The 25,218-nt window shown below is 39.0% G+C and overlaps 1 pseudogene; it reads left to right on the forward strand.

Annotated features, from left to right (window-relative positions):
* Positions 1 to 1,044: 1,044 nt before the first annotated feature.
* LOC130708157 (ubiquitin-conjugating enzyme E2 D3-like) lies at positions 1,045 to 8,462 on the forward strand (annotated as a pseudogene).
* The last annotated feature ends 16,756 nt before the right edge of the window (positions 8,463 to 25,218 follow it).

Raw genomic sequence — 25,218 nt, forward strand, 5'->3', positions numbered from 1 at the left:
AAGGTAATGTTTCAAAGAGGCCTTGAAGGATGAATACGAGTTCAGCTGGGGCAGAAGTGTTTAGAGGACATTCGAGGCAGAGGACCGACAGAATAAAAACAAACAAATAAAAAAATACAATACACCCAGGGTGAGAAGGAAAATAATGAACATGAGGCAGGAAAGTGGTTCAGAATCTTGAATATGATACTAAATCTTCAAAACATAAATTTCACTGTCTGGGGAGAAAAATAACTGTTTGACCAGGGGATTAATACATTGCAGTTCTTTAGAAACCTAAGAGCAAAACATACAAGACAGATTTTCAGAAGTGATAGAAACAGTGTAAAATTTTCACATTTCTTAAGTTTATAATACAGCTAAGTGAAGGTTTGGGCTAGTATAGACCAATTGTGGCAAAGCTAATATTTTTGTGTATGTGTGTTTGCATAGATACATGCGTATGAATCTTGATGCTCTTTCATGAATAAAAGTAAGTTGTTACGCAAAATGTACACTATGGTTTCAGATTTGTGAAACATGTCTGCGTGTAAATAAGCACGTTACTCTATAAAGCTGGTACTTTTCTGGTATTGCCCACTGCAACGAATGGCCCCACCACATATGCAGTTTCCAGTCGGAAGACCAGAACTCGTCCTTAACATCTCCCTCTTCCTCAGTGGCCACACCAAGCCCATCAAAGTCCTGTCAATTTCACTTCCCAGATCTCTCCATTTGTCTCAATTGTACATGTCACCATTCGGTTCAGCCACCATCAATCAGCTTTCACTGTAAGGACAGAAAGAGCAAACATTCACCCTTGCCCCTCTTTCACTCTATTCTCACAGCCCATCATGTCTCCCTTCCCAGCTTACAGTCCTTCATTGGTTCCCCACTGCCCTGAAGATAAAGGTCCAGCTTGATGTGGCCTCTGCCCACCTATTCAGGCTCATCTCTTTCAATGCCATCTAGCCACAATGGCCAACTTTCAATTCCCCAGAAAAACACTTGATCCCCCAATACCTCGAGGGCTTTGCCTGTACAGCTGACCCAGCTGAGGATCATATGTGTCACTGTCAAGCCACTATGGGACCTAATCATGGCCCATATCAAGGTGGTGTATTCTTGTTGACAGCTCATTTCCTGCAGACTACCCCTTCAAACCACCTAAGGTTGCATTTACAATAAGAATGTATCATCCAAATATTAAAATTAATGGCAGCAGTTGCCTTGCTAGTTTAAAATCACAGTGATCTCCTGCTTTAGCTATTTCTAAAGTTCTTTTTTTTTAAACATCTTTATTGGAGTATAATTGTTTACATTGTTGTGTTACTTTCTGCTGTATAACAAAGTGAATCAGCTATATGTATACATATATCCCCATATCCCCTCCCTCTTGCATCTCCCTCCCACTCTCCCTATCCCACCCTTCCAGGTGGTCACAAAGCACCGAGGTGAACTCCCTGTGCTATGCGGCTGCTTCCCACTAGCTATCTATTTTACATTTGGTAGTGTATATATGTCAATGCCACTCTCTCACTTCGTCCCAACTTACCTTTCCTCCTCCCCATATCCTCAAGTCCATTCTCTACATCTGCATCTTTATTCCTGTCCTGCCCCTAGGTTCATCAGAACCGTTTTATTGTGGTTTTTTTTTTAGATTCCATATATATGTGTTAGCATACGGTATTTGTTTTTCTCTTTCTGACTTACTTCACTCTGTATGACAGACTCTAGGTCCATCCCCCTCACTACAAATAACTCAATTTTGTTTCTTTTTATGGCTGAGTAATATTCCATTGTATATATGTGCTACATCTTCTTTATCCATTCATCTGTCGATGGACACCTAGGTTGCTTCCATGTTCTGGCTATTGTAAATAGAGCTGCAATGAACATTTTGGTACATGACTCTTTTTGAATTATGCTTTTCTCAGGGTATATGCCCAGGAGTGGGATTGCTGGGTCATATGGTAGTTCTATTTTTAGTTTTTTAAGGAACCTCCATACTGTTCTCCATAGTAGTTGTATCAATTTACATTCCTACCAACAGTGCAAGAGGGTTCCCTTTTCAGCACACCCTCTCCAGCATTTATTGTTTGTAGATTTTTTGATGATGGCCATTCTGACTGGTGTGAGGTGATACCTCATTGTAGTTTTGATTTGCATTTCTCTAATGATTAGTGATGTTGAGCATCCTTTCATGTGTTTGTTGGCAATCTGTGTATCTTCTTTGGAGAAATGTCTGTTTAGGTCTTCTGCCCATTTTTGGATTGGGTTGTTTGTTTTTTGATATTGAGCTGCATGAGCTGTTTGTATATTTTAGAGATTAATCCTTTGTCAGTTGCTTCTTTTGCAAATATTTTCTCCCATTCTGAGGGTTGTCTTTTCGTCTTGTTTATGGTTTCCTATGCTGTGCAAAAACTTTTAAGTTTCATTAGGTCCCATTTGTTTATTTTTGTTTTTATTTCCATTTCTCTAGCAGGTAGGTCAAAAAAGGATCTATATATTCATTTCTTCACTGCTTTGTGATCCAAACCCAGATTACCCCCTAAGGCCAGAGATTACACAGATCTATAAAACAGAGATAAGTACAACAGTGATCTCAGGAATGAACTCAGAATGTTGCCATGTGATGCTACATTAAAATCAGATTAACCTGAATTAGATCTGGAATAAACTTTAAATTATTGTTAATATATACATCCCATGTGCCCTTCCTTCTTTCCTTATTTAACCCCCAGTTGTCCTCTACTTCTCAGCCCAACATCACTTTCTCAGAAAACCTTCCCTGGCCCCGCAGATCAGGCCAGATCTCTCTGTCTGTTGCTCTCCTAACATTCTGTATTTTTCCTTTTCCATCTGCCATTACCTACCTGTGTGCTTATTTGATTGTCTGCCTCCCTCTCTTGACCATAAGGTCTATGAAGATGGTACATAGCACAGGCTTAAGAAATATGTGTTTAAAAAATTATTTTAATAAATTAATTTTCCCCAGGTATCTCATTAATCATTTTAGATACTTTATCTATTTATGCCCATATACAGCTAAGAAAACTAAAGCTGAGACTCTTAAATAAATTTTTCAGTCAGTAATGATGGACCTGAAATTTATTCTCAAGTCTGTCTGACTTGAGCTGACACTCCTAGCCACCACCCTATACTGCAAGGTAGAATAGTAGTTAACTATAATATGATATCACTTCTATGTGGAATCTTAAAAAAAATGATACAAATGAACTTATATACAAAATAGGAATAGGCCCACAGACATAGAAAACAAACTTATGGTTACCAAAGGGGAAAGGGGGTGGGAGGGATAAATTAGAAGTTTGGGATTAACAGATACTACTACCAACTACTACTACTACCAATAGATAACCAACAAGGATCTACTATATAGCACATGGAACTATACTCAATATTTTGTAATAACCTATAAGGGAAAAGAATCTGAAAAAGAATAACTGAATCACTTTGCTGTATACCTGAAACTAACACAACATTGTAAATCAACTATACTTCAATTAAAAAAAAAGAATAGTAGGTAACATTTATGGAGTTGTGTTAGTATTGAGTTATTGGATCGTTTTTCTATTTCTCGAAATTTTCTGTTATATCATTGTCCTGACACCTCTTCAACAAAAATGTTGCTACTTGATGGATAAGTTTCCTAAGCTTTATCTTATCCAGATTCTAGTTTATTGATTAATTTCCTAGCATCCTTTTCCAACTTGGTTATTTGGCTTCCCACTGTACCATATTATATCATTCCAGATATATTTTTCCTATTCTTTGCTTATGTGATCTCCTAATTTTTACAAAGCTGCAATAAAGTAGGAAAATACACCCCCTAAGCCTTGTCAATTTTGTTCAAAATATATTTTCCTGGACAGGTAGGGTGTGGAGAGTGTTTTGGAATAAGGGCAGGAAGAGGTGATGTGATCAGGCTGAATTTTATGTAGAATAAAGACTAGGAAAAATCAGTTCCAGTTTGGAAATAATGAAACCAGATAATATTCCTAGTTGAAAGAACAAACATGGTTAAAGAATGTCTACTGTGACATGGGACTGAGTGATACACAAAAGGCTAAACACAATCTTTATTTTAAAAAAAGAAAATAAACTATTTGAGAAGACTTACCCAAAAGAGAGTTCTATGTAATGGATAAACGTGTATAATAACAGAATCACTATATATTTTAAATGTGCTGCTGTTTTCTTGATGAAATTAGAATCACTTACAATATATACATATACTTTGTTTGTTTCAAACAAAAGGTGGTTTGACGCTACAAAGGGTGAGGGCCCAGCAAATTAAGAAAGTCAGGTCAACTTGATTAATGATGAGACAAAAGAGTAGATGGAAATACCAACACTTCTTGCATAATCTGTCACTGACTATGTACAGTAAGCTTAGGTGTGAGCCAGGGTACTGTGCTCATTCAAAGCCCTGTGTCTTTATCCCAGAGAAATTTACTTATGCCCCACATAGCTGGTTCCCCAAAAAAGGCAACTCTAGACACCCCATCCCTACTCACCCAAGCGTCCTGACCTTTTCATCTCACTTTCTCTTATGGCCTCCTCATCAGTTGACTTTATCACCCACCCCTGCCCTTGCTTTGCACTTGAAGATCACTAGATTTGGGGCTCCTGTGCTTTTACCTTTTCCCAAGGTGCAGCTCTGCTCATTCTCTGGCTCTATTTGCTTGTAGCTGACTCTGCCCAATCAAGCCCCAGGGTACTCTCACTTAGCAGCTGCTCCACTCCCTGGGAGTGGGCAGTTCACCATGTATGAGCCATCATCCATGTAATGAAGTTTGAAGGAACACCATAGCTTCCCAACTGCCCACCTACACCCACTAGAAGCATCTCTGAAAATGTAGATGCTGTCAAAAAAGGAATACAGCCAATCTCAATTATTCCCAAATTTGCCTATGCACTAAAATTTATTTGTAACATCAAAATCAATATTTGTGGAACTTTTGTGTCCATTCATGGATATGCACAGAGAGGCAAAAAGTTTGACTTTCCCCACATATACATTTCCAACTGAGGTCAATCAAGACAATACTCTGCCTTCTTGTTTAAGCTCTCATAATATAAAACAAGTGTCCTTTAGCAGTCTAGTTACTGCCATGTTTTTCGTATTTTTGTGCTTTTGGTTGGTGATTTCACTGTTTAAAATGAAATGTACAGCATAAGGAATATAGTCAATAATAATGTAATATCTTTGTATGGTAACTAGACTTACCATGGTGATCATTTTGAAATGTGTAGAAACTTCAAATCACTATGTTGTGCATGAGGAACTAACATAATGTTGTAAGTCAATTATAATTCAAATAACAAACAAATAACTCATAGAAAAAGAAAACAGATTTATAGTTACCAGAGGCGGGGAAGGGGGGTTGGGGGGCTAGGAATATTGGACGAAGTTGGTCAAAAGGTATAAACTTCCAGTTATAAGATAAATAAGTACTAGGGATGTAATGTACTACATGATAAATATAATTAATACTGCCATATGTTATATATGAAAGTCAAGAGAATAAATCCTAAGAACTCTCATCACAAGGAAAAAATTTTTTTTCTATTTCTTTAATTTGTATCTATATGAGATGGTGGATGTTCACTAAATTTACTGTGGTCATCATTTCATGATATATGTAAGTCAAATTATTATGCTGTATACCTTAAATTTTATACAGTGCTGTAGGTCAATTGTATCTCAATAAAACTGAAATCAGTCAATCAATAAATATATAGAATGGCTCCCCAAGCTTAGTGCCAAAGTACTGTGTAGTATGTGTATTGAATAAATTTCATTTAAGCATGAGTTATAGTGCTGTTGGCCATGAGTTCAATGTTCAAGAATCAACAGTATATGGTAAATAAGGTATATTTAAACAGAAATACATTTTAAAAGGTTATACATTGGATGGTTGATGAAAATATGGTGACCAGAGGCCCAAGAACTTAACCCTGTACCTCCCCAGGAGCAACACTTTAGTATTTGCTAATCCAGTGTTTGCAGAGACTTTATAAAACATAACTACCATAAATAACAAGAATCAACTATAACTTCATCACATTCAAGTCCTTGGAGATTAGGACACAGAATGGACAGTAATGTCAAAACCTAAAGCCCTGGAGTGTAGGTTTGGGTGGGCTCCCCCATGAGATCCTGCCTGGGGCAGGGAGTGTTGTGCCAGATGGGAGGAAGGCCCTGAACTTGGGAGCTGGAACTCTGGAGACAAACTTTGAGTTCTTCTCAACACTTCTTGAGTCCAACCCTATTCCTAGATTAATAGTATTACTAGTCTGGCCACTATGCTACATAAAATATCCATGGCAAATGAGGCATTGTATCAGAATTTTCATCTTAGTGTTTGGCAATCTAGACCTGCACTGCCCAGTGCAGGATCCACCAGCCAAATGTGGTCACTGAGCACAAGACTGTCTGGTCCAAATGAAGAGGTACTGGAAATGTAACATATGTCCTGATATCAAAGACACAGTTGATTTTTTGTAAAAAGTAAAATATCTTGTGATAATTTTTATATTGACTACATATTGGAACATTTTTATATGGTGGGTTAAATAAAATGTACTATTAAAATGAATTTCACCAGTTTATGTTTTACCTTTCTAAAATGTGGCTACTAGAACCTTTTTACATTTTATGATACTGTAGTTAACAATACTTCCATTGATTTTCAATATATTTTTCTCTGTGTTCCCACATTATCTATTTCCTTTTCACAAGATCTCAATTTAAAGTCTGCAAAATGGATCAACCAGTTCATTAGTAGAGAAAGAATTATGTCACTTAATACCTAATATCATGGTTGTGCAAAATGAAAAAGAAGACTAAAAAGTAGCAGTAAGGTTATATACTGTAAACACCAAAAATTTAGGTGTCTTAATAATGTATACATGAAGATATTCAATTATCCCTTTTAAAATAGTTCCTTGGACTGCCTGATGGTTAAAAAATGATCAGTCTTATCCAAGACTCCTATTGAAGATCCCTCTGTCAAAAATAATAGCTCACTTACCAAAAGGTAGAAGATGCAGAGATTCAGTTATGCAAATAAAGCCTGAATTATGGGCCTGTGGCCCTGCCCAGCAATCAGTCAATCAATCAATCAATCAATCAATTGTATATATGACCCACATTATGCTTGCATCACACAGTGCTGATCTAGAACCAATAGCCGTGTTGTGAGAATTTATACTACTACATAGTAGTTAACACTTATCTCCTACTTATTCTGAGCCAAACACTGTCCCAAGTACAACTTAATTAATCTTCACAGGAACTCTCTGAAATATATACTACTGTCTTTCCTCCTTTTTCAGGTTACAAGATTGTGGCAAAGAAAGATTGGGTGACTTGCCCTAGGTAGCACCAGATTTGAGCCAGATTTGACTCAGGTAATCAGCAATCACATTCTTAACCATTACATTCACACACACACACACACATAAACGTCTATTTGATATGGTCATCAAACCCTTGAAATAAAAATTACTTATTGGTAGAAAGAAAATATGGTTTATGCCTTCAGTGGCATTCTCTGAAGATATAAACAGACGAAAAGAAAGTCATTAACTTCCAAAAGTTAAGATTTTACAAGGGGAAAATGCTGAATCATCATGAGTTTTAGGGTATCAGTTCATCTTCAGTCTAGAACTAGTGTAGAAGCAGAGGTCAAAAAGTAAGAAGAAACGCTTAAAAGCTTTTGCACAGCATAGGAAACGATAAACAAAACAAAAAGACAACCCTCAGAATAGGAGAAAATATTTGCAAATGAAGCAACCAACAAGGGATTCATCTCCAAAATATACAAACAGCTCATGCAGCTCAATATCAAAAAACAAACAAGCCAATCAAAAAATGGGCAGAAGACCTAAATAGACATTTCTGCAAAGAAGACATAAAGATGGCCAAAAAGCACATGAAAAGATGCTCAACATCACTAATTATTAGGGAAATGCAAACCAAAACTACAAGGAGGTATCACCTAATACTGGTCAGAATGGCCATCATCAAAAAAATCTACAAACAATAAATGCTGGAGAGGGTGTGGAGGAAAGGGAACCCTCCTACACTGTTGGTAGGAATGTAAATTGGTACAGCCAGTATGGAGAACAGTATGGAGGTTCCTTAAAAAACTAAAAATAGAACTACCATATGACCCAGCAATCCCACTCCTGAGCATATACCCAGAGAAAAACATCGTTCAAAAATATACATGCACCCCAATGTTCATTGCAGCACTATTTGCAATAGCCAGGACATGGAAGCAACATAAATGTCCATCAACAGAGGAATGGATAAAGATGTGGTACATATATACAATGGAATAATACTCAGCCATAAGAAAGAATGAAATAATGCCATTTGCAGCAACATGGATGGACCTAGAGATTGTCATACTGAGTGAAGTAAGTCAGACAAAGACAAATATCATATGATATCGCTTATATGTGGAATCTAAAAAAAAAAAAAAAGGTACAAATGAACTTATTTACAAAACAGAAATAGAGTCACAGATGTAGAAAACAAACTTATGGTTACCAGCGGGTGAGGGGTGGAGGGATAAATTGGGAGATTTGGATTGACATATACACACTACTATTTATAAAATAGATAACTAATAAGAACCTACTGTATAGCAGAGGGAACTCTACTCAGTACTCTGTAATGGCCTATATGGGAAAAGAATCTAAAAAAGAGTGGATATATGTGTATGTATAACTGTATATACATACAGTATATGTACAGTATATGTATACATATACATATGTATACATATACATATGTATATACAGTATACTGTATATATACAGTATATGTATACATATACATACAGTATATGTATAACTGACTCACTTTGCTGTACACCTGAAACTAACACAACATTGTAAATCAACTATACTCCAATAAAAATTTTTAAACAATAATAATAAAGTAAAAGACTCAAGAAGAAACAGCAAAAAAAGAAGAGCAAATGATAATAATAATAATAATAATAAAAGAGAATACTAAATAAAATTTTTAAAGAAGTGAAGTTTAAGGATAATATTTAACAAAAACTTTTAAAAAGTAGTGTACTGTGAAGTCCCACAATTTTAGACGAACTAAGCTTTTCTAGGTAAATGAAAAGCTAAGTCAACAGGAATAAGAGTCTGATGGAAAAGGCAGAAAATTGCTAAATGAATGAAATGGGCATTTGTAAAACAAAACTACCAAGGCTACCTGTATAAAATTTCTTGTTTGTTTTTTTGAAAGTCATCTGAAAAGTCTTTGGGTGAGTTTCCATTTATCAGCCAAAGGACATTAAAATCGTTCCTGTCCTGGTTATTTCTGGGAAGGAAGGCATCCATAAGAGGTAGTGAAGGAGGCTCAACTCCCTTTTATACTCCAGACATCTGCATCTCCAAAACCTGCTACAAGTCTTGGAGATTTTATTTTTAAATGCTGGCAACAATTGGTCTACATGTCACTACACACTTGCATCTCAGCCATCTCCTCTGTCATACAGGGAAGCCTGGGGTGGTGGTAGGTGGTACAGCACCAAGCCACTTGCCTGGGAGTCAAAGACTACATTCTAAGTCCTTCTCTGTCACTTATAACCCCAGGGATCTTGGAACATCACAGAGTTTCCAAAGGTTTCATATCAAAACAGAGAGCACAGAAGAAAAAGAAGACATATATATAGTGGTTAAAAATCAGACAACAATAACCCAATAGTGTTTTTTTTTAAAGTCTAAAAACCTGGATAAAAAAGGGGTCAAGGACTTGAATAGACATTTCTCCAAAGAAGACATACAAATGGCCAACAAGTATATGAAAAATGCTCAATATGACTATCATCAGGGAGATGCAAATCAAAACCACAATAAGATGTCACCTCCCACCAGTGAGGATGGCTATTATCAAAAAAACAAAAGACAACAAATGTTGGCAAGGATGTGGAGAAATTGAAACACTTGAGCACTGTTAGTGGGAATGCAAAAAAAAAGGTGCAGTCACTATGGAAAACAGTATGAAGATTCCTCAAAAATGAAAAATAAAACCACCATACAATTCAGCAATCCCAGTTGTGGGTATTTATCCAGAAGAATTGAAATCAGGATCTCAAAAAAAAAAATATTGGCACTCCTATGTTCATTGCAGCACTATTCACAACAGCCAAGATGTGGAAACAACCCAAGTGTCCATCAAAGATGAATGGATAAAGAAAATGTGGTATATATCAATACATGCTATAGTAATTCAGCCTTAAAAAAGGACATTCTGCAATAATGCAAAAACATGAATGAACCTTGAGGACATTAAGTGACAGAAGCCAGTCACAGAAAAACAAATGCTGCATGATTCCATCTATACGAGATACCTAAAATAGTCAAATTCATAGCATCAAAGAGTGGAAGGAATAGTGGTTGTTAGGAGCAAGGAGGCGAGGGAAATGGGAAGTTCCTAATCAGTGGGCATAAAGTTTCAGATAAGCAAGATGAATCAGAGATCTTCTGCACAACATTATACCTATAGTGATATACAATAATGTATTATACACTTAAAAACTTAAGAAGCTGGGTCTCATGTTGTGCTCTTACCACTATGAAATGAAATAATAATTCACCCTACAGTTATATATCAATTAATAAAATTATCTAACAAAAATTAAGCAAAAGCTACTAAAAACAATAAATCTTTGCTCTTTGACTTCTAGTTTAAAATCTTGGCCACATTACCTCTGGAAGTCTATAAGATGGAAATAATCAAAGGATTAGTCTCCAAAATTCACAAACAGCTCATGTGGCTTAATATCTTAAAAACAAACAACCCAATCAAAAAATGGCCAGAAGACCTAAATAGACATTTCTCCAAAGAACACGTACAGATGGCCAAGATGCACATGAAAAGATGTTCAACATCGCTAATTATTAGAGAAATGCAAATCAAAACTACAATGAGATATCACCTCACACCAATCAGAATGGCCATCATCAAAAAATCTACAAACAATAAATACTGGAGAGGGTGTGGAGAAAAGGGAACCCTCCTGCACTGTTGGTGGGAATGTAAATTGATACAGTCACTATGGAGAACAGTATGGAGGTTCCTTAAACAACTAAAAATAGAGCTACCATGTGATCCAGCAATCCCACTCCTGGGCATATATCCAGAGAAAAACATGGCTCAAAAGGATACATGCACCCTAATGTTCATTGCAGCACTGTTTACAGTAGCCAAGACATGGGAGCTACCTACATGTCCATCAACAGATGAATGAATAAAGAAGATGTGGTACATATATGCAATGGAATATTACTCAGTCATTAAAAAGAATGAAATAATGCCATTTGCAGCAACTTGGATGGATCTGGGGATTATCATACTAAGGGAAGTAAGTCAGAGAAAGACAAATATCATATAATACAGCTTATATGTGGAATCAAAAAAAAAGAATGATATAAATGAACTTATTTACAAAATGGAAACAGACTCACAGACTTAGAGAAGGAACTATGGTTACTAGGGGTGAAGGGTTGGAGGAGGGATAGATTGGGCATTTGGGATTGACATGTACACACTGTTATATTTCAAATAGATAATCAGCAAGGACCTACTATATAGCACAGGGAACTCTGCTCAATATTCTGTAATAATCTAAATGGGAGAAGAACTTAAAAAAGAACAGATACACGTATATGCATAACTGAATCACTTTGCTGTACACCTGAAACTAACACTACATTGTTAATCAACTATATCGCAGTATAAAATAAAACTTTTAAAAAGAGATGGAGGTAATCATGCTCACTTCATAGGACAGATAAAACAATAGAATGAGGTCATCTTTGTAACTGTCTAGCACTGTGCCTAGTAAGAGCCAAAAAGTGATTTTTTTAAACAGTAGATGATACTAAAGCTTCTTTCCAGCTTAGACAGTCTATGGATATATAAGCAGCCAGCACTGCCTTCCATGCTGTGTCTTTTTTTTTTCCTGACCCACGTCTGTTCCTTATTAAAACACTACAGTGTTTTAGTGAAGGAAGAACTTAGTAATTTCGAGCATCAAAAAGCAAACCAACTGACACTAATGCCTCAGTGATGATTCTAAGTGTCACAAGAGGCTTCCATGTTTTCTGCTCAAGATCACACGTGTAGAAAAACTATCCAAGAGAGTTTCGAAACTCAGGTCCCCCCTCCAAGCCCTCTGGCTCTACTCGTTAATAACTTATAAAGTTATTAACATGCTTATTATTTCTCTCTAATTTTGGTTTTCTCCAGCTGGAGTTATAAACATATCTCCCTGCTCAAAGCTCAAGGCCAAATGCAGGGTAAGACTATATATTCTCACTGCCAGAAGCCTCTGTTTTAAAAACACTTCTCTGAAAAATAAAACCTTGTTTATAGGCTTTAGACCATGGCTGAAAAAAAAAATAAGTAATATGTAAATTAGACATTTTATAACTTTACAGCTAAATAATAAAGGCAGCACTCCAAACCTCAGCTAGACATTTACATAATTGCATTACTAGCATTCGTATGAGCCATAATGGAAGTTAAGAGGGAAATCTTGCTTATTTCCTATTAACTCCATAATAGAACATGACTCTCATTTGCCCTTACAAATAAAGCTTAACCGTTGTTTTAAAACCAGACACTACACTTGGGTTCTTTTATGGTTCCTCGTTGCCATGAGGGGGCAGCAGCAAATTTCATAAGGAAAAAATGTTTAATGAAAAATTGTGGTTATTCCAAAAGAAGTGCACTAAATATTCAACTTTTATTATGTCTCTGCATTTGGTTTCCGGCTTTTGACAGAGCAGCTTCTCACTACACATTTCGTCTCTTTTTAAGATTAATTTCTTCAAGGTCAGTTTTTCCCAAACCTCTTTATGTACACACAGTACAGAGAATCGGCTGATACTCCTGACAATTCCATTCTGATTAATTAATTAATTTTAATTAATAGTTCTAGGGTATCCCTAGAGACAACCTAGCATGCACCCAATAAATGCATGCTAAGTTGAGTTGAAATTAATTTTATTCCATTTAAGAAAGTAACTGATGGCACATATCTTGGTTTGGGCGCAGATCCTGTAACAGAGCTTGGGTGCAGGTAGTTTATTTGGGGGGTGGTCTCAGGAAGCATAAGTCAGGCAGTGTGGAAAGTGAGCCAGGGAAGGGGCGTGAGCTAAACAGTGTGCATTAATGAGATGCGTAAGTGCTGTGGGGCAACTGGGCTCCAGACCCAGAGGGACACTAGGAAGGACCATATGAATGCAACTTCATAAATCCTAGGTGTTTCTCCCACGCAGCCATCTCTACTCTCCTGCTCTTATCCACCCATCACTGGCTACCCAGGAATTGCAGACTAGAGTGAGGACTTAGATTCTGCCAATTCTCAGGTTGGACACTGCAAATTCTATCATCTCCTGACCCCAGTTCCCACCTACTGTCAGAGGCAAGTCCAGGCACTGTCACTCTTCAAATCAACATTCTCTGTTACCCACAACCTATAGGTTGTTAATCTCATGTGAAAGCTTGCTTTTAAATCATTATGAGTGACTCTTACGATCTGGTCTTCAAGCCTTTTTGCTCATCTAGTCCCTAAAATAATTTCAAGATGTTATACCCACTAGTTACAACACATTTTTAGGTTATTTATATGGTTTTTGTCAAAAGTTTAAGTGGTTGCTAGATGTGACTTTCAGGGAAATGTAAATATTGAAAGTCCAAAATAAAACTGTTACTCCACTCTTTTAAATGTTTCCAATGGAATCTAAATTCCAAAGGAATTTGATACACACCATTGTCCATTTAAAAATATAAATGTACGTGTATCTTGTTTTATAATGTTCCTTGAAGTCTTAGTTCCATTCCATTTTCCCCATAGAACTTCATCCTAATACAATAACATTGTATTTGAAAGAATTTTGGTAAATACGCTTATCATAATTCCCTCAAAAAAAGGATATAAATTGACATTTTTAAAAATTTCCTGTGACCATACAGTTCAAACTTTTTTTTAATTTTTCTTCTGAAGAGTTCTCATAACACTTCTCATTTAGTACACAAGTAAGCGAAACAATACAAATATATTTTAATGTTGATAAATAAACAGAATAATTCAAATGCTAGCAGAAATTCATGTCAATAAAATGGACGGGATTGGTTTGTTTTTCCTAATTAGTTCATCTCTTCATACAGGAATATTATTTTATTACTAGAATGAGACAAAGGTCAGCTTTAGTGTTATTCCTCATCTTAATAAATAGCACTGAAAGAACTTTTCAAAAAATAATAAGTAGCTGGGAATGGAATAGATTTTGTTATAGCAACAGCCTTCAGTTCTTTGAACTTTTCCGGAGTTACATTCTAAACATAACATAGTAGTCTATCATCAAAGATTATTTGGAATAATCTTGAGTAAGTCTCATGATAATTTAAGAGCAATTTTGTTTAGGGTAAAGAATTAGAAGCCATCTGAGTTGAAAAGGATGTGTTTGCCAGTCATCAGAGCACTTTGCTTTCTCAACATCAGTATTTCACAGGGTCCCTTGCTTTGGCTCTTGGGAGTTTTTCCATCATAGCAAGAATAGGAGTGAATAAGAGGGGAAATGGGAAAAGAACAAGTGTGAAAAGTAAACAAGAAACCCTGCAGATGGTAAGTGTGTCTATAGACAGATCAGTTTGAGAAGAGGACATAGGGAATTAAAGATCTGGAAGTCTGTGAACCCCCAGGGTACACACACACACACACACACACACACACCAGTTTACAGTTCACTGGCTTTGGAATAGACTTTCTGACCCCCAAGTCCTTCTGAACCTTGCCGTGTGAAATTCAGAGGCCAAGCTTTTGAAACCTCAAAACTGAGAACTAACTCTTTGGTTTGGCTGTTTCACCCTTTGGACAAGTTAATAAAACTTTAATGCCCTGGCAGCTGCCTCAAAAGGAGGGGGCAAATAGTTACCAGAAAAGGAAAAAAATACATTAGTTAACATTTCAAAGTTGCGCCTTGCCACAAATAAAAAGAGCTTGCTCAAAATTACAAGTGAATAAGGTGCATCCTGGGTGCTATAGGAATCACCAAGTCAGAATAATTTGATTTGTGGGTAGATTTGCTGGTGATTTAAGATTAATGGAGAAGAAAAGAGGAGTGTCTTCTAGCAGAGGGCAATATAAGATAACAAAAGACAGGGATGCTGGAAATCACTAAGGATGTCAGGGAAAAGTGGAAAGAACAGCTTTGGTGATGTTCATATAACAGACAAGGTGGAGACAATACAGGAAAAGTTAAAGGGGGCAGCGAGGAATCAATGGAGATTTCTGGGTCAGAGGATCGCATGAAATGGCCATCTTTAATGACCTGTATCATTCATTACAGCTGATGAAATTTGGACCAGTGGTCTGGATTTTATTCCACTTGCCCTATGTCAGGGAATCAAATAAAATCCACAGGTAGATAAATTCAAAAAAACAGCCTGGCAGGACTAGCCTTTGTGTAAATTTTCCAGTGATTGGTTTAGATTTGTGTGAATGTTAAATGTGTCTTTATTTTATGTGTAATGTGTATGCATACATATAATAATCTGAAACAATATGCAGCGATTTAATTATAACAATACATGTGTAGTTTCAGGCAGTCTGAGCCAATTGGTTCCTAAACTAATGATTTCTTTACTGAATCATTTATATATTGAATTCAGGGTGATTCCTTCCATAGTAGGGCAAAAGATCTCAGTTAGTGTTGAATTACCATAGTTTTACCTGGGAATTCAAAAAAGAACAGCAATAAAATTTGTATCTTTTCTAAACAATAATAATGATAAAGACTGTAGTCTTTCGTCTCATCCTGGCCTTGATACAAACAGATAGAGACAGTATGGGATGCTTTTCTATCATGGCACAGAAATAAGTATTCTGAAAATTCCTACGGTAAAGAGAATATTGGCCCTTTTTCACAGAAAGATGTCCTATGAATACGTTAACTTTACAGGACAAAAGAGACTTTGCAGGTGTGATCAAGTCAAGGACCTTGAGATGAGGGCATTTTCTTGGATTAGCTGAGTGGACCCAATGTAATCACAAAGGGTCCTTAGAAGTGAAAGAAGGAGGCAAAAAGTGAAAGGGTCAGAGTCAAAGGAGGTGTGATGAAGGAAGCAGAGACTGGAGTGATGCAGAGCCACAATCCAGGGAATGCACGCAGCCTCTAGAAACTGGGAAAGGTAAGAAAACAGATTACCCCCTAGAGTCTTTAGAAGAAGCCAGCCCTGCTGACACCTTAATTTTAGCCCAGTGAAACCCGTTTCAGACTTCTGACCTCCAGAACTGTAAGATTAAAAATATATATTGTTGGGCTTCCCTGGTGGTGCAGTGGTTAAGAATCCACCTGCCAACGCAGGGGACACGGGTTCGAGCCCTGGTCCGGGAAGATCCCACATGCCACGGAGCGACTAAGCCCGTGCATCACAACTACTGAGCCTGCACTCTAGAGCCTGTGAGCCACAATTACTGAGCCCGTGTGCCACAGCTACTGAGCCTGCACTCTAGAGCCCGTGCTCTGCAACAAGAGAAGCCACCACAATGAGAAGCCCGCGAACCGCGATAAAGAGTAGCCCCCGCTCTCCGCAACTAGAGAAAGCCCGTGCACAGCAACGAAGACCCAATGCAGCCAAAATGAATTAATTTTTTTTAAATGTATATTGTTTTAAACACCAAGTTTGTGGTAATTTGCTCCAGTAGCAATAGGAAACGAATACAGTCTCCTAGTGAAATGACAGGTATTTTACAAATTAACTATGTAGGCATATCGCATATTAACTGTACATTAAAATCATATAATGACTTCTAAAATAAAATCCTTTTGGGGAACCCATGTACACTGTTGATGAGAATGTAAATTGGTGCAGCGACTGTGGAAAAGAGTATGGAGGTTTCTCAAAAATAAATTTAAAAAAAACAGAACTACCGTATGACCCAGCAATTCCACTCCTGGGTATATATCTGAAAAAAACAAAAACACTAACTCGAAAAGATACACACACCCCAATGTTCACAGCAGGTTATTTACAATTGCCAAGGTATGGAAGCAACCTAAGTGCCCATCAACATATTAATGGATAAAGAAGCTGTGGTAGATAGATAGATAAATAGATAGATAGATAGATAGATAGATAGATAGATAGATAGACAGACAGACAGATGATAGATAAAATGGAATACTACTCAACCATAAAAAAAGAATGAAATTTTCCCATTTGCAGTCACATGGATGGACTTGGAGGGCATTATGTGAAGTGAAATAAATCAGACAAAGACAAATACTGTATGATATCACTTATACGTAGAATCTAAAAAATACAACAAACTAGTGAATATAACCAAAAAAGAATCACATATATAGAGAACAAACTAGTGGTTACCAGTTGGGGGTGGGGGGTGGGTGAGCAATATAAGGGTGGAGAAGTAAGAGGTACAAACTATTGGGTGTAAGATAGGCTTAAGGATGTATTGTACAACATGGGGAATATAGCAGTATTTTGTAATAACTAAATGGAAAGTAACCTTTAAAAATTGTATTAATTTTTTTAATTTTTTAAATAAATAAAATAAAATAAAATCCTTCTTAAATAATTATCACTTATGACTTTTGATAACCCTAGGTAATCTAATGCAGATATGAAAGTAAGTTTATCACGAGTAGGCACAAAGGGAATTGAGAGAGGTGGGGAGCAGAAATTGGGGGTTATTAAAAATCACGGAGCCTCCCTAAAGGGCAGAGAATTTATCAGCTATGCTTCTCTTTCCTACTCAAGCGGTCCTGTTTGCCCAGAAATCAATGAACATGAAAGAACTCATATATTTTCAGTGGGAAAATACTTGTTTTTTCCTAAATTCATGATGTAAAGAGCAGGATGAAAGGCCAGAGACCACTGGGGGTAGAAAAGCATTAGATTTAAAAAATGGATCCAATCCAAATGTCATGGGCATGAATTCTAGAGAGCCTAATGATTTTTGAAAAATATCTGTTAAGACTGCTCTTCATGCCAGGCTCCAGGGAGAAACCACAAGTAGGAATTGATCTGTTGTATTTTATAAAATCCAAATGCTGTTTTTCTGTTTTTAAATACTTTTAAAAAAATAGTAGAATCTGAAATAGGACACAAGGGAAGAAATTGAAACAGCACATTTTAACCTTCTCAAGCTGCCAGGTCACGTATGTCTCCCCCTGCTCCTCCAGAGGGGGCCAAAAGGTGCCCACTCCCTGCCTTCCAGAGAGCTGGGACTCTTAGGGAGAGGCTATTCACACAGTGTCCAGTCCTAGACCATGTTTAAAAAATGTCCAGGAGTGGCCAAAGCCTTGGAATTAAGTGTGCACTCATTTAAATTCACTGAACTGAAAAAGAACAAGTGAGAAAAAGCCAAGGGAGCCAAATGCCAAATGTTTGTGTCATTGTTAACACTTTCTGGAAACTCTTTATTCGATGATAATTTCAGTTTCTCCCTCTGCTTCTCCCCAAAGTAACATGGGCCACAATGATCAGGTGGGGAAAAGCCAGTCCTTCTCCTTAAGTGACCTCAAAGTTAAGCAGCTGCTTAAGCCTCCACATCCCGCCTACACGGGCTTCCCATGAACTTGAGATTTCTACTCCTAAGATTTAGGCTTCAAGTGGGGATGTTTTTGATGGGAGCAAATGACAAGGCCAAGACAGAGGCCATGCAAAGTTTGTGAATTGGGTTTGGAAATGAAGGGACTTCAAAGTACATAAGCCTCTGTCAAGTCCAGGAGCAATTCCTAGAAAGAGTGCATGCATTTTTATTGATAGCATTGGGAATATGCTGTCTCAGGCAAAGCTGGACCCCTCCTACTTCACTTGCAGCAAACCCAACAGCAGTTCTTGAAGACAAGTGACATCTCTGGAGAGCCTTCATGTTGAGGTTTTTACAGGAGGGTGTGGCAGGTAATAAATAACCCACCTCTCCTTTGTCCAGGTTTCTAATTAATAAACACGTGGGAAATAAGGCAAAAAGAAAAATGCAGATGGGGAGCAAACTATCATGTTTATGACCAATATAGGCTAAGCTGGAGAATACACTTAAATCTGAGGGACAAAGGGCTTCCTAAAACTGAACACAAGAATTAGACAGACCTACCCAGCTGTATTAGTTACTGATTGCTGTGTAACAAATAACCCCAAAACTTAGCAGCTTTAAACATCAAACGTTTATTATCTCACAGTTTGTGTGGATCAGGGATCTGGGTGCAGCACAGCTGGGTCGTCAGACTCAGTGTCTCTCACAAGGCTACAATCAAGGTGTTGGCCAGGGCTGTGGTCATCTAAAGGCTCACCTGGGAAAAGATTGGCTTCCAGGCTCCCTGGCTTCTGGCAGGAGTTAGTTCCTCACAGGCCGTTCGACTGAGGGCCTCAGTTCCTTATTGGCTGCTGGCCAGAGACATTAGTCCCTTGCTCTATGATCCTCTCCACAGGGCTACTTATAACATAGAAGCTTGCTTCCCTCCAGAGCAAGGGCTCCACCAGAGAAAGAAAGAGAGGGCCAGCAAGACAGAAGTCACAATCTTTTTGTAACCTCATCTCAGAAGTGATATCCCATCATTTTTGCCATATTTTGTTTGTTAGAAGCACGTCACTGGGTTCAGCACACACTCAAGGGGGAGAGATTAAAAAAGGGCATGAGTACCATGAGACAGAGATCGTAGGGAACCTTCTCAGAAGCAGCCCACACTGACAGACACATCAGACGGCACTGGGGGTGGGCGGTAGGGCTCTCTCCACCATCCCAGCAGAAAAAACATCCACTCCCTATAAGCAGCTTGCCCCCAGGAGAAATGATAGAGGAAGGGGTATACTACACATGCTCTTTCACACCTACCCATTGGATCAATAAATTCTGAATGAGTAAGGAGTAGTGGAAAGAGGCTATAAGCCTTGGGCTAATCATGGAGAGGGGAGGAAGGGGAAGGTGGAGGTCATTCCAAATGGCAAGAAACATCAGGAGTAAGGAATAAGCAGCTCCCAACACTCACAATGCCCTGTTTATATATGATGTCTATTTTACATATAAAGAAACTGAATCTTAGAGAGACTGAGTAACCCAAGGTCATGTAGATAGGACATGATGAAGCCAGAATCTATAAATACCCAATCCCTGAAAAAGTGCCTTACTCCGTACTATAATTATACCTCCCCATATTCAGAATCTGCCTGGAACCAACTATTTGATGAAGATGTACTTGCCAGTGAAAATATTTCAGGAATGAAACTTGATTGTTCTTTCCGTGTCCTGAAATGTCCCCTAAATCTGAAGTTTTATGACAGTCATGAAACAATAGCTCTGCCAGAAAATAAAATACGCACCTGACTTAGAAGCAAGTGGTCACTGGTGTCAACAGCTCCTGCCAGGGAAGGCTGCAGAACACCTCAGGACCATGCAGCTGGTGTTTCCAGCCCGAGACTCACCAGTAGCTAGCAACCCAGACAAAGGTGGTGACAACCAAAGGTTTGTCCAGAGTACATGGGTGGGATGTGTCACTCCTGATAACATAACAGGTCGCAAAAGCTCTGCTTTGAACTTGAAACAAGATCACTGCTTTCATCAGCTACCCAGTCTCCCCTGCCCTTTTGTTCTTTGATATAGGCTATAGATCAAAGATGGTGACACTTCACTTCCTGTCGCCTTTGAAGTACCAGGTCTGTACAACAGCTATTTCTAGCCTTACATGCTGCACAGAAATATAATCCATGTAGACCTTTGTGTCTTCAAGATTTCACATCCTAAGGAAATGGACAAAAAGAAAAATTTTAACCAAATTATGGTCATATGTGTAATTCCATATTTAGTCTCATTTTTTCAATGGATATTTGAGTGCTCATTGTGTGCCAGGCACTGTGATGTGTGATGAGGGTAGGAGACAAATAAAACAGAGAACTCGTGTGCCAGGAACACAGTCCAGTGTGGGGGGAAAACAAGTGGATTACCAAAAACAATGCAGTGACTGCTATTGTAAAGGGATGTGTCAGGTCACCTGGGGTCTCCGAGGAGGGGCTCTACGTGTGAAGGGGATTCAAGAGGCAGAAGACTCTGAGTCATGGACATACCTGTGCATCTTTCTGAGACCCAGTTCAATAAGCTGCTCTTCCCTTGCCCAGAACTAAAGAAGGTTGTAGGCATGAGATTTGGGGTGCGGAAAGGGACTAGACAGGGGTCCACAGGCCAAGATAAAGGAGTTTGTGTGAATAATGTTTCCTAGAGAGACCAGTGGAATGGATGACCGTCAACAACCTTCCTATACACCCAAAGCCTCTGAGATTCTCCACACTCCAGAGAGAAAGATTCCATCTGCACAAGCAAAACCTAGACTTTAGCTAAGTCCTAGGCATTATCCCCCTCTTCCAGGCGTCCCCCAGAAACCTATCTCTCCCTCAAGAACAAATGTTGCTTCTTGGCAATACCCAGATTCTTCTAGAATAAGGTCTATGCAAGATGGAGGCTTTCCTAGGGGTTTGTTTGCCCCCCCGCTCATTACCTCCCCCTTGACTGACACAAACGGCACAAATGGGCAGCAACGGTGTTTATACAAATTCCACAGTCTTCATTTACCTGGATGTAGCAGAATTCCTCTTAGGTAACATTGACTCTGTTTCTCATCTAAGCCTCCACAACAGCCTCCATTTGAATATCCCGTCAAGCACATGAAACATCCAGTAGATAGCCTTCCCTGGGGCAACCCTGCAAGTCCCCGTACGAGTGAAATCAGTGATGCAATCACAGCTTCTCTGCCGTTGAAATTGAACTTGAACTTGAACACATATCCTCTATCGTCACCTTACATTTTGTTCTCCTTTCTCTCTGAGTCACTAATGTTTTGAATTAAGTTCCCTACCCACTTCCCCACCCCCAGTTTTCTCACACACAGACATTTTTTCCTGTCCAACCTTTTAATAACCTGCTTGTTGTTGTTCCTAAGCCACTGTTTATTCTTCCCCTGTCACAGCACTCTCCCCACCCAATCCCCCAGCAATGGCAGCCTTATTGCTGATCTATTTCCTCCTTCACACTAGTCTTACAGCAACCTCCATCCACAGCTGTCTGTTCTCTCATTTCTTGGTTAATTTGGGGGTTGAGGTGAGCCATGATCATATCTCCTTGATGGAGATAGTAGCATTAGATGCTGTAGCAGTCTTCCTATTACTGAAATACTACAGAAATGGCAATTTCTGAAACTAAGATAGCCATATCAGGAGCTCAAAATGAAATTGAGCAACCCACATCTTTGTTTCACAGACCTACCTGTTCATCTAGGGAACACAAAATAGGCTTGTGTCCTTTTGAAGAAGACTCCCAAGTTTGCAAAACAGTGTGCTTGAGTTTATTGAGGACAATTCTGACTCACACACAGAGACACTGCGTTTATTTTTAAATGCCCATACAACTTTAAACTCCAATATTAGTGCACCATTGAAAGCTTTTCATCTTCATCTTTTACATTTCTTTTACATCTTTACATTTTTGCAGTAGCCTGTCTGTTTTTCACAATAATCAGAAATTCAGCAAGACAATTTGCTTTTTTTTCACATATTTACAATTTGCAATCATATTTACAATTTGCAATCATATTTACAGTTGCAAAAAGTTGAGTTGTTAAAATAATGTACGCTGAGCTCCTGATCACAACGAATGTTTATAAATTGATCATGTATCTACCATGAATTAGAGAGACAATGAGGAATTTTGGCATAGCCTGTGCAGTAATCCTGATCAAACCATACCACCATTTTCATCTGTAGAATGCCACCTGAATGGCTCATTGAAATGAGGTCTCATCACCAGGCAGAGAAAAGCTGCATATCTTCAGCACAGCAGCTTCCATCCTTTCTAATGTAATAATATACATGTTAGCTTTAAGTGCAGACATCAAAAGTATAGTGCCTGCTCAGGAGGGTAGCCAATGTATCAATTAGACACTTCTGTGTAACACACCATCCCGAAACAGAATGGCCCAAACAACAATCCTTTATATAGTTCATCGTCTTAGTCCATTCAGGCTGCTCTAACAAAATTCCACAGACTGGGTGGCTTAGAAACAGCAAAAACTTATTTCTCATAGTTTGAGATGCTGGGAAGCCCAAGACCACAGTGTTGGCAGATTTGGTATCTGGTGAGGACCTGCTTCCTGGTTCATAAATTGCATCATATGACAGAAGGACCAATGGATCTCTCTGGATCCCCTTTTATAAGAGCACTAATCCATTCTTGAGGGCTCCTCCCTCATGCCCTAATCACCTCCCAAAGACCCCACCTCCTAATGCCATCACACTGGGTGTTAGGACTTAACATGTGAATCTGGGTGGGGACACAGATGTTCAGACCACAGCACACATGAGTCTGCAGGACAGCGACCTAGACTAGCATAAGCTGAATGTTTTTACAATGGGCTGAGCCACCTCAGACACCTGGGGTCAAATATGGGTTTGTTACATGGCTCTGCTTCTAGAAATTGGCCAGCTGTCAGCAGAGGCTCTTGAGCTCTGCTCCAGGGGGCCTCTCAGTCTCCGGTAGGCTAGTCCAGGCATGGTCTTATGACCTTGGCAAGTTTCCAGGAGAGACTAGAAGTGCACAGGTCTTTTGAGACTGTCTTATCTTTCTATTGCTATGTAACAATTACCAGGAACTTAGCACCTTAACACAATTGTTTATTAGCCCATGGTTCTGTAAATCAGAAGTTCAGCACAACATGACTGTTTGCTCTGGGCATCATAAGGCTGAAAACTAACCAGGCTGAGTTCTTGTCTGGAAACTCTGGGGGTGGGGTGGGGGGTGAAAATGTCTGCTTCCAATCTCCTTGTTGGGGTCAGCAAAACTCAGTTCCTTGCAGCTGTAGGTCTGGGGTCTCTGCGTCCTTGCTAGCCATCAGCCAGAGTTCACTCTCAGCAAGTAGAGGCTACCCACACTCCTTACCACAAGGCTCACTCCAGCCAGCAAGGGCACTTCAAATCCTCCTCATGCCTCAGATCTCTGACTTCCTCTGTCTCTGATCTCTAGACCCAGATTTCAAGGGCTACTTGATTAGATCAAGACCACCTGGATAGGGCTTCCCTGGTGGCGCAGTGGTTGAGAATCTGCCTGCCAATGCAGGGAACACGGGTTCGAGCCCTGGTCTGGGAAGATCCCACATGCCGCGGAGCAACTAGGCCCGTGAGCCACAATTACTGAGCCTGCGCATCTGGAGCCTGTGCTCCGCAACAAGAGAGGCCGCGATAGTGAGAGGCCCGCGCACCGCGATGAAGAGTGGACCCCGCTTGCCGCACCTAGAGAAAGCCCTTGAACAGAAAGGAAAACCCAATACAGTCAAAAATTAAATAAATAAATAAATAAATAAAAATCATTAAAAAAAAAAAAAAAGACCACCTGGATAATCTCCTTCTTCAGGATAACTGATTTAGGAAGTTAATTATATCGGCAAAATCCCTCTTATAATCAATCACAAGAGCGATGGCTCGTCATTTTCACAGGAGCTGAAAGCAGTCAAGGCAAGAAGATTACACAAGGGCGAGGGTCGCTGCAGGTCACATTGGAATTCTGCCCATGGTAGAGGCCTAGGCTCCACTGGCTCCTCAGCACATCTACCAGATTTTAAAGACCAAAGCAGGTCAGCCCAAATGCAGACAGTGGGGAAATAGATGCTACCTTTTGATGGAAAGAACTGCAAAGTCATATTGCAAGGAGGCATAGACACAAGGAGGGGTGAAGTGTTGAGACCATCTCTTGCAAACTGTCCCAGACAGCATGCATGAGTCTTGCTTACAGAGTCCAGCAGCAACACCTCAATTGCTCCTGCTGCAACGAGGTGGCCTATAGAGCAAGCCTATTTCTAATTCCAAGCATGAGAATATGGATGGGCAGGCAGTAAATGTCAGACCCACACTGCCCCTAGAAGTAGATCAGCCGCCTTTATTTTCTGGCTACTCCATTCCACAAAGCCTAATCTATCTTTGCCTCCTGATCTCTCATCAATGAAACACCAGGATGCTTTCACACCTCACTTCAAGGGCCACCAAGAGGGGGAATTGTTGTTCCCAAACCAGAAACCTAAGTACGCTAATATCCTTTCTAGAAATCCTGTTGACTGCGTTTGCTCCCAAAGAAAAGAATGAGAGAGGCAGGTGCAAAGGAAATAAAAGCCACA

This window comes from Balaenoptera acutorostrata, chromosome 4 (genome assembly GCF_949987535.1).
Source record: "Balaenoptera acutorostrata chromosome 4, mBalAcu1.1, whole genome shotgun sequence".
In the NCBI taxonomy this organism is placed as follows: Eukaryota; Metazoa; Chordata; class Mammalia; order Artiodactyla; family Balaenopteridae; genus Balaenoptera; species Balaenoptera acutorostrata.